Raw genomic sequence first — 10,281 nt, 5'->3', positions numbered from 1 at the left:
GCCAGGCTGAATGCAGCGTTAGTCCATAAGTATGTTCTAAATGAGAACCCAGAATGTGTATGTGGTGTGTGTGTGTTCACTGTGGTCCAGATCATTGGAAATATTCTTCCCCAGGTCAAGACATTGCAAAGGGGCCCTAACATTTTACTAATAATGAGACTAAATACTACCGAGTTAATCTGGTGTCAAATCCGTAGAAAGGCGTGCTTGTGATAGGTAATAGTAAAAACTTTAAAAAATGGTCAGAGGTCAGCTGGAGTCATTGCGATGGTGACCTCTCACTGGGTGATTGGGTCATTGCGATGGTGACCTCTCACTGGGTGATTGGGTCATTGCGATGGTGACCTCTCACTGGGTGATTGGGTCATTGCGATGGTGACCTCTCACTGGGTGATTGGGTCATTGCGATGGTGACCTCTCACTGGACGATTGGGTCATTGCAATGGTGACCTCTCACTGGACGATTGGGGTCATTGCGATGGTGGCCTCTCACTGGACGATAGGGGTCATTGCGATGGTGACCTCTCACTGGACGATTGGGTCATTGCGATGGTGACCTCTCACTGGATGGATGGGGTCATTGCGATGGTGACCTCTCACTGGACGGATGGGGGTCATCGCGATGGTGACCTCTCTGAGTGATTAGGGTTATTGCGATAGTGACCTCTCACTGGATGATTGGGTTCAGTGCGATGGTGACCTCTCTGGGTAATTAGGCTCATTGCAATAGTGACCTCTCACTGGACGATTGGGGTCATTGTGATGGTGACCTCTCTGAGTGATTAGGGTTATTGTGATGGTGACCTCTCACTGGATGATTAGGCTCATTGCGATGGTGACCTCTCTCTGGATCCGCACGGGTAACACGATACCAGTGGTGTCCCTTCCCCAGCCTCAAGGACAGCAAGAGGTATTATTTGTTGCAGTAACTAAGCACATGTTTACCAACGGCAGCTTCACAGCAAAGCGGATTCCATTTTCAGTGGAATTGGTTGGGTTGGGTGGATGTTCTGCGTCCTCACTTTCCACCAGTGGGCATGCTGCCCATTATTAGATGTTCACTACAGGCGGTGTGTGCCTGTGGGTTTCTGATATGCACCAACAATGGGCGACAATTCAGATTTTTTTTTTTTACACGCCAGAAAGCCATTGGGCCAATCGAGCCCATGCCGGCTCTCTGCAAGAGCACTTCAGCTAGTCCCACTCCACCGCCCTTTCCACGGAACCTGCAAATTTTTTTCCTTCACGTACTTATTCACTCTTGAAAGCCACGATTGACTCTGCCTCCACCACCCTTTCAGGCAGTGAATTCCAGATCCTAACCACTCGCGTAAAATTATTTTCCTCACAATGCCTTTGGACCATCTGCTAATCACCTTAAATCTGTGTCCTCTGGTTCTCGACCCTTCTGCCAATGGGAACAGTTTCGCTCTATCTACTCTGTCTTGAACCCTCATGATTTTGAACACCTCGACTTCTCTGCTCTAAGTCCCCCATCCCTGGAATCATTCTCGTAAATCTTTTCTGCACCCTCTCTTAAGGCATTCACATCCTTCCTAAAGTGCCTTGCCCAGAATTGGACACAATACTCCAGTTGAGGCCGAACCAACTTCCTTGCTTTTGTATTCCATGCCTCTATTTATGAAGCCCCGTATGCTTTTTTAACCGCTTCCTCAACCTGCAATGATTTGCACACATGTGCCCCCAGGTCTCTCTGTTCATGCACCCGCTTTAGAATTGTACCCTTTAGTTTATATTGCCTCTCCTTGCTCTTCCTACGAAAATGTATCACTTCGCACTTTTCTGCGTTAAATTTCATCTGCCACGTGTTCGCCCCTTCCAGCAGCCTGTCTATGTCTTCTTGAAGTCCTCACTGTTCACTATACTTCCAATGTGTCATCTGCAAATTTTGAAATTGTGCTCTGCACACCCAAGTCTAAGTCATTAATATATATCAAGAAAAGCAGTGGTCGTAGTACTGATCCCTGGGGAACACCACTGTATACCTTCCTCCAGTCCAAAAAACCGTTCACCACTACTCTCTGTTTCCTGTCACTGAGCCAATTTCATATCCATGCTGTCACTGTCCCTTTTATTCCATGGGCTTCAACTTTGCTGCCAAGCCTATTATGTGGCACTTTATCAAACGCCTTCTGGAAATCCATGTACACATCAACCGCCCTCATCGACCCTCTCTGTTACCTCATCAAAACGCACAAACAAGTTGGTTAAACATGATTTGCCTTTAACAAATCCATGCTGGCTTTCCTTAATTAATCCATACTTGTCCAAGTGACTGTTAATTTTATCCCAAATTATCGTTTCTAAAAGCGTCCCCATACCAAGGTTAAATTGACTGACCTGTAGTTGCTGGGTCCTTGCACACTTTTTTTGAACAATGGTGTAACATTTGCAATTCTCCTGTCCTCTGGCACCAGCCCTGTATCCCAGGAGGATTGGAAGATTATGACCAGTAGCTCCGCGATTTATACCTTTACTTCCCTCAGCATCCTAGGATGTATCCCATCCGGTCCTGGTGGCTTATCTATTTTGAGTACAACCAGCCTTTCTAGTACCTCCTCTTTATCAATTTTTATCCCATCCAGTATCTCAACTACATTCTTTTTCATTATGACTTTGGCAGCATCTTCTTCCTTGGTAAAGGCAGAAAAAAAGTACCCATTTAGTACCTCAGCCATTCGCTCTGCCTCTATGCATAGGTCTCCATTTTGGTCCCGAATTGGCCCCACCCCACCTCTTACTTCCGGTCTACTATTTATATGCCTATAGAAGACTTTAGGATTCCCTTTTATGTTAGCTACTATTCTATTCTAATGTTCTCTCTTTGCCTCTCTTATTTTCTTTTTCACTTCCCCTCTGAACTTTCTATATTCAGCTTTCACACAGGTTCTCACTTGTATTCTCAACCTGACAACTGTCATATATCCCCTTTTTCTGCTTCATCTTACTCTCAATCTCTTTATAGTCATCCAGGGAGCTCTGGCTTTGGTTGCCCTACCTTTCCCCCTTGTGAGAATGTATCTCGACTATACCCGAACCATCTCCACTTTAAAGGCAGCCCATTGATCGATTACAGTTTTGCCTGCCAATCTTTGATTCCAATTTACCAGTCCCAATCCATTGAAATTGGCTTTCAACAATTAAGTATTTTTAATCTAGATTGCTCCCTATCCTTTTCCATAGCTAGTCTAAACTTTATGATACTATGATCACTGTTCCCTAAATGTTCCCCTACAGACACGTGCTCTACTTGACCCACCTCATTCCCCAGATCCAGATCCAGCAATGCCTACTTCCTCATTGGGTCGGAGCGTACTGATCAGGAAAGTTCTCAACACAGTGCAGAAACTCTACCCCCTCTCTGCCCTTTACATCGAGTCGACAGCACAGAAACAGGCTATTTGGCCCAAAATACAGAAAGGAGATGAGTAAAAGTGGAGGGCAGAGAAACCCAAGGCAAAAAACAAAAAGGGCCACTGAATATAAAGGGGCTGCAGGAGGGGTCAAAACTAAAAATCATGGTTTAAAAACGAGGATTAAAACACTCTACCTAAACACACTCAGCATTCGAAATAAAGTAAATGAGTTAACGGCACAAATCATTACAAATGGGTATGATTTGATGGCCATTACAGAAACATGGTTGCAGGGTGGCCAAGACTGGGAATTAAACATAGAGGGGTATCTGATGATTCGGAAAGATAGACAAGAAGGGAAAGGAGGTGGGATAGCTCTGTTAATAAAGAATGATATCAGGGCAGTTGTGAGAGACGATATTTGCTCTAATGAACAAAATGTTGAATCATTGTGGGTGGAGATTAGAGATAGTAAGGGGAAAAAGTCACTAGTGGGCGTAGTTTATAGGCCCCCAAATAATAACTTCACGGTAGGGCGGGCAATAATCAAGGGAATAATGGAGGCATATGAAAAAGGAACGGCAGTAGTCATGGGGGACTTTAACCTACATATCGATTGGTCAAATCAAATCGCACGGGTTAGCCTGGAGGAGGAATTCATAGAATGCATACGGGATTGTTTCTTAGAACAGTATGTTACAGAACCTACAAGGGAGCAAGCTATCTTAGATCTGGTCCTGTGTAATGAGACAGGAAAAATAAACAATCTCCAAGTAAAAGATCCTCTCGGAATGAGTGATCACAGTATGGTTAAATTTGTAATACAGATTGAGGGTGAGGAAGTTGTGTCAGAAACGAGCGTACTATGCTTAAATAAAGGGGACTACAGTGGGATGAGGGCAGAGTTGGTTAAAGTAGACTGGGAACACAGACTAAACGGTGGCACAATTGAGGAACAGTGGAGGAGCTCTTTCATAGTGCTCAACAAAAATATATTCCAGTGAAAAAGAAGGGTGGTAAGAGAAGGGATAACCAGCCATGGATAACCAAGGAAATAAAGGAGAGTATCAAATTAAAAACCAATGCGTATAAGGTGGCCAAGGTTAGTGGGAAACTAGAAGATTGGGAAAATTTTAAACAACAGCAAAGAATAATTAAAAAAGCAATAAAGAAAGGAAAGATAGATTACGAAGGTAAACTTGCGCAAAACATAAAAACAGATAGTAAAAGTTTTTACAGATATATAAAACGGAAAAGAGTGACTAAAGTAAATGTTGGTCCCTTAGAAGATGAGAAGGGGGATTTAATAATGGGAAATGTGGAAATGGCTGAGACCTTAAACAATTATTTTGCTTCGGTCTTCACAGTGGAAGACACAAAAACTATGCCAAAAATTGCTGGTCACAGGAATGTGGGAAGGGAGGACCTTGAGACAATCACTATCACGAGGGGGGTAGTTCTGGACAGGCTAATGGGACTCAAGGTAGACAAGTCCCCTGGTCCTGATGAAATGCATCCCAGGGTATTAAAAGAGATGGTGGAAGCTATAGCAGATGCATTCGTTATAATCTACCAAAATTCTCTGGACTCTGGGGAGGTACCAGCGGATTGGAAAGCAGCTAATGTAACGCCTCTGTTTAAAAAAGGGGGCAGACAAAAGGCAGGTAACTATAGGCCGGTTAGTTTAACATCTGTATTGGGGAAAATGCTTCAAGCTATCATTGAGAAAGAAATAGCGGGACATCTAGATAGGAATAGTGCAATCAAGCAGACGCGGCATGGATTCATGAAGGGGAAATCATGTTTAACTAATTTACTGGAATTCTTTGAGGATATAACGAGCATGGTGGATAGAGGTGTACCGATGGATGTGGTGTATTTAGATTTCCAAAAGGCATTCGATAAGGTGCCACACAAAAGGTTACTGCAGAAGATAGAGGTACGCGGAGTCAGAGGAAATGTATTAGCATGGATAGAGAATTGGCTGGCGAACAGAAAGCAAAGATTTGAGATAAATGGGTCCTTTTCGGGTTGGAAATCAGTGGTTAGTGGTGTGCCACAGGGATCGGTGCTGGGACCACAACTGTTTACAATATACATAGATGACCTGGAAGAGGGGACAGAGTGTAGTGTAACAAAATTTGCAGATGACACAAAGATTAGTGGGAAAGCGGGTTGTGTAGAGGACACAGAGAGGCTGCAAAGAGATTTGGATAGGTTAAGCGAATGGGCTAAGGTTTGGCAGATGGAATACAATGTCGGAAAGTGTGAGGTCATCCACCTTGGGGAAAAAAAACAGTAAAAGGGAATATTATTTGAATGGGAGAAATTACAACATGCTGAGGTGCAGAGGGACCTGGGGGTCCTTGTGCATGAATCCCAAAAAGTTAGTTTGCAGGTGCAGCAGGTAATCAGAAAGGTGAATGGAATGTTGGCCTTCATTGTGAGAGGGATGGAGCACAAAAGCAGGGAGGTCCTGTTGTAACTGTACAGGGTATTGGTGAGGCCGCACCTGGAGTACTGCGAGCAGTTTTGTTCACCTTACGTAAGGAAGGATATACTGGCTTTGGAGGGGGTACAGAGACAATTCACTAGGCTGATTCCGGAGATGAGGATAGATTGAATAGACTGGGTCTTTACTCGTTGGAGTTCAGAAGGATGAGGGGTGATCTTATAGAAACATTTAAAATAATGAAAGGGATAGACAAGATAGAGGCAGAGAGGTTGTTTCCACTGGTCGGGGAGACTAGAACTAGGGGGCACAGCCTCAAAATACAGGGGAGCCAATTTAAAACCGAGTTGAGAAGGAATTTCTTCTCCCAGAGGGTTGTGAATCTGTGGAATTCTCTGCCCAAGGAAGCAGTTGAGGCTAGCTCATTGAATGTATTCAAGTCACAGATAGATAGATTTTTAACCAATAAGGGAATTAAGGGTTATGGGGAGCGGGCGGGTAAGTGGAGCTGAGTCCACGGCCAGATCAGCCATGATCTTATTGAATGGCGGAGCAGGCTCGAGGGGCTAGATGGCCTACTCCTGTTCCTAATTCTTATGTTCTTATGTTCAACTGCTCCATGTCGGTGTTTATGCCTCACACGAGGCTCCTCCCACTGCTCTTCATCTAACTCATATCCTTCCATTCCTTTCTTGCTTATGTGCTTATCTAGCTTCCTTTAAGTGCATCTATATTAGTCGCCTCGCCTACTTCCACATTCTAACCACTTAAGGATCATAATAACTCAGGCTGAGATTATCTACACTGGAGGGTTAACTTGGAGTGAGATTAACAAACTGACTCTGCATTGTACTTGAAACTCTAAAGTGCTCTCCTAAGCCATGATCTGTAGATCCCAGATTGCCATGTTAAGGTGTTGAGAGGAGGTGGGGAGGGGGGGTGGGGAACTGCAGGGAACACATTGCTTTTCTGCAGCAACTCAGGGTGATAAGTGGTAGCTGCGCGGAATCTCCGGGATCCTCGTGCTCCGTGAATCCGAGAGCATTCTATGCGGTGTGTGCAATGCCCCAAGGCACAAACTCCCACAGAAAAAGAAAAAAATTTGCATTTATACAGTGCTTTTCACCTCAAAATGTCCCAAAGCGCTTTACGGCCAATGAAGTACTTTTGAAGTGTAGTCACTGCTGTAATGTAGGAAATGTGGAAGCCAATTTGCACACAGCAAGATCCCACCAACAGCTTTGAGACAATGACCAGATAATGTTTTAGTGATGTTGATTGAGGGATAAATATTGGCCCCAGGACACCGGGGATAACTCCCCTGCTCTTCTTCGAAATAGTGCCATGGGATCGTTTACGTCCACCTGATGTAAATCTGAAGGCACAGTGGTCACAGTTTAACGTCTCATCCGAAAGACGGCATCTCCGAGAGTGCAGCACTCCCTCAGCACTGCACTGGGAGTGGCGGCTTAAAACTCAAAGATGCCTAATATGGTGCTGCAATTGTGTCAGTGCACCTGGGTTTCTTCGGGAAAATGTCAGTCAGGGTTTCTGCTTCAGATCAATAGCCAGTCAATTAAAACAGATTGGGCATGGCTGTGATGTCCCAGCGGTCAAACAGACCATTGATTCTTAGTAATGTATTGGGAGAGGGTGAACGGGATTGGTCCCAGCGAGCTACTAGTGCCTGAAGAATCAGAACCCTGTACTGTCTGCAGGACTGGGGTCGGGGGCGGGGGGAGCAAATGGGCCAAGAAAATGTTCTAATTCTCTGAGCTGAGTAAAGTTCCAACATTAAAAGGAACGTTGCAGGTTGTCAGCCTGCGTCTCTTGGCCAGAAGAGTCATTCCCAGGTGATGTGTGGCCTCGACCACCTCCCAGTCCAGAACAAGAAGGAATAACCTTAAGATTAGAGCTAGGCTGTTTGTCAGGTAGCACTTCTTCACCCCCCCAACCTCAACCTCAGCTCGATGGATAGATTTTTGTTGGGCAGGGTATTAAGGGATAGAATCAGAGATTTACAGCATGAAAGGAGGCCATTTCGGCCCATCGTGTCCGTGCCGGCCGACCAAGAGCTATCCGGCCTAATCCCACTTTCCAGCTCTAGGTCCATAGCCCTGTAGATTATGGCACTTCAAGTGCACATCCAAGTACTTTTTAAATACGGTGAAGATTATGAGGGGCTTGACAAGGGGATACAGAGAGGATGTTTCCACTGACGGGGGAGACTAGAATGAGAGAGCATGATGTTAGAATAAGGGGCCGCCCATTTAAAACAGAGACGAGGAGGAATTTCTTCTCTCAGAGGGTTGTAAATCTGTGGAATTTTCTGCCTCGGAGAGCTGTGGAAGCTGGGACATTGAATAAATTTAAGACAGAAATAGAGAGTTTCTTGAGCGAAAAGGGAATATGGGGTTATGGGGAGTGGGTGGGGAAGTGGAGCTGAGTCCATGATCAGATCAGCCATCATAATCATAGGCAGTCCCTCGGAATCGAGGATGACTTGATCAGATCGGCCATGATCTTATTGAATGGCGGAGCAGGCTCGAGGGGCCTTAAGGCCTACTCCTGCTCCTATTTCTTATGTTCTTATGCCTCTATCATCATTTCAGGCAGTGAGTTCCAGGCTTCCACCACTCTGATTGATAAAAATTCTCCTCAAATCTAGTAGTGACCATTGCACATCAGCCACCACAATGGCTTGACAGAGCTAGGCCTTTATCTAGTGGCAAGGATAAACCAGGATGACTGAAGACCTGCTCTGCTTCACGGACTTAGTGCGCACACACATCGCAGTGTGGGCTGGCCCATGCTGTCCCTGGGCCCTTGGCTCTTCTGGGTCCCACACCCTCATTTGCCGCACCGCCGCCACGATCTCTTGCCGTTGATCTCTCACCGCTCCTCCACCATAAAACATTCACCGCACTTCCGCCACGATCTCTTGCCACTCCTCCACCACATTCGGCGCACCTCCGCCACGATCTCTCACCACTCATCTCATCTCATCACAGCTACGATTTCTCACTGCTCCTCCGCCACGATCTCTCGCCGCTCATCCGCCCCGACCTTCCCGCTCCTCCGCTGTGCCTGGTCCCCTCCGATGCTCCTGCCCACGCACTAACCGCGACCTGGGCCTTGATAACGTCAGCCAGTCGCCCACCTTGAAGTTGTCGCAAACTCAGGACGACTTGCGCTGGAAGTTCTAGTGGTATGCTCTTTTATCCTCCCGACTGGTGGTGGTGTCCTCTCGCAGATCGGGGTGGCTCACGATGTTGCAGGGCCCGCACTCCAGCTCTTTTATCCTCCCAACCTGCAGATTACCTTTATAGTCTCCAATAGTCCATACTTTTTCTTTAGTTATCCTCTTGGTCTTAATGTATTTATAAAACATCTTTGGGTTTTCCTTGATTTTATTTGCCAAAATGTTTTCATGCTCTCTCTTTGCTTTCCTAATTCCCTTTTTAATTTCACCCCTGCACTTTCTATACTCCTCTAGAGATTCTTCAGTATTTAGCCCTCGGTATCTGTCATAAGCTTCCCTTTTTTTCTTGATCCTACTCTGTATACCCCATGACAGCCAGGGGGCTCTAGATTTGTTAGTCCCACCCTTTTTCTTAAAGGGGACATACTTGCTCTGAACCCTCAGGATCTCTTCTATGAATGCCTCCCACTGATCTGACACCGATTTACCTTCCAGTAGCTGGGTTGCAGTCCACTTTGACTAATAATGGGGAACAGGGAAATGGCAGAGACTTTGAACAAATATTTTGTATCAGTCTTCACGGAAGAAGACACTAAAAACACTCCAATCGTGGATAATCAAGGGGCTATAGGGAGGGAGGAACTTAATACAATCACGATCACTAAAGAAGTAGTACTCGGTAAAATAATGGGACTAAAGGTGAACAAATCCTCTGGACCTGATGGCTTGCATCCTAGAGTCTTAAAAGAAGTGGCTGCAGGGATAGTGGATGCATTGGTTGTAATCTACCAAAAGTCCCTGGATTCTGGGGAGGTCCCAGTGGATTAGAAAACTACAAATGTACCACCCCTATTTAAAAATGGAGGCAGACAGAAAGCAAGAAACTAGTATTAGTATGGGAAGTCCCTCGTGATGAGGAATGCGCTCTTCATACCAAAAAAAACGATGGGCTCACAGGTGTTACAATGAACTACATCTTAAAGGGTGGAAGATGCCTGTGCGTGGATTTTTTTTAACGTGTGGTGACCGTTGCACACCAGCCACCACACGGGCTTGACAGAGCTAGGCCTTGGTCCAGTGGCGAGGATTGACCAAGACGACTGGAGACCAAGCTCTGTTGTGCCTCCCCTGAGCCCCGACCCCGCTGCTGTTATATGCTGCCTCACTCCTGGGCCACGACCCCTCTGATGTCACATGCTGCGCCGCTCCTAATCCACGACCCCGCCGATATTAAATACTGCGCCACATCT

The 10,281-nt window shown here is 45.8% G+C and overlaps 1 protein-coding gene across 1 annotated transcript in view; it reads right to left on the bottom strand.

The window, feature by feature from the left end:
- Positions 1 to 10,281, bottom strand: part of LOC139262453 (PRELI domain-containing protein 1, mitochondrial-like) — a 59,116-nt gene that overhangs the window by 7,171 nt on the left and 41,664 nt on the right. The gene's annotated exons all lie outside the window — the stretch shown is intronic.

The sequence above is a fragment of the Pristiophorus japonicus genome, chromosome 1, assembly GCF_044704955.1.
Source record: "Pristiophorus japonicus isolate sPriJap1 chromosome 1, sPriJap1.hap1, whole genome shotgun sequence".
Lineage (NCBI taxonomy): Eukaryota > Metazoa > Chordata > Chondrichthyes > Pristiophoridae > Pristiophorus > Pristiophorus japonicus.
The sequence above is the reverse complement of the archived record's forward strand: the minus strand, read 5'-3'. Positions and strand labels throughout refer to the sequence as shown.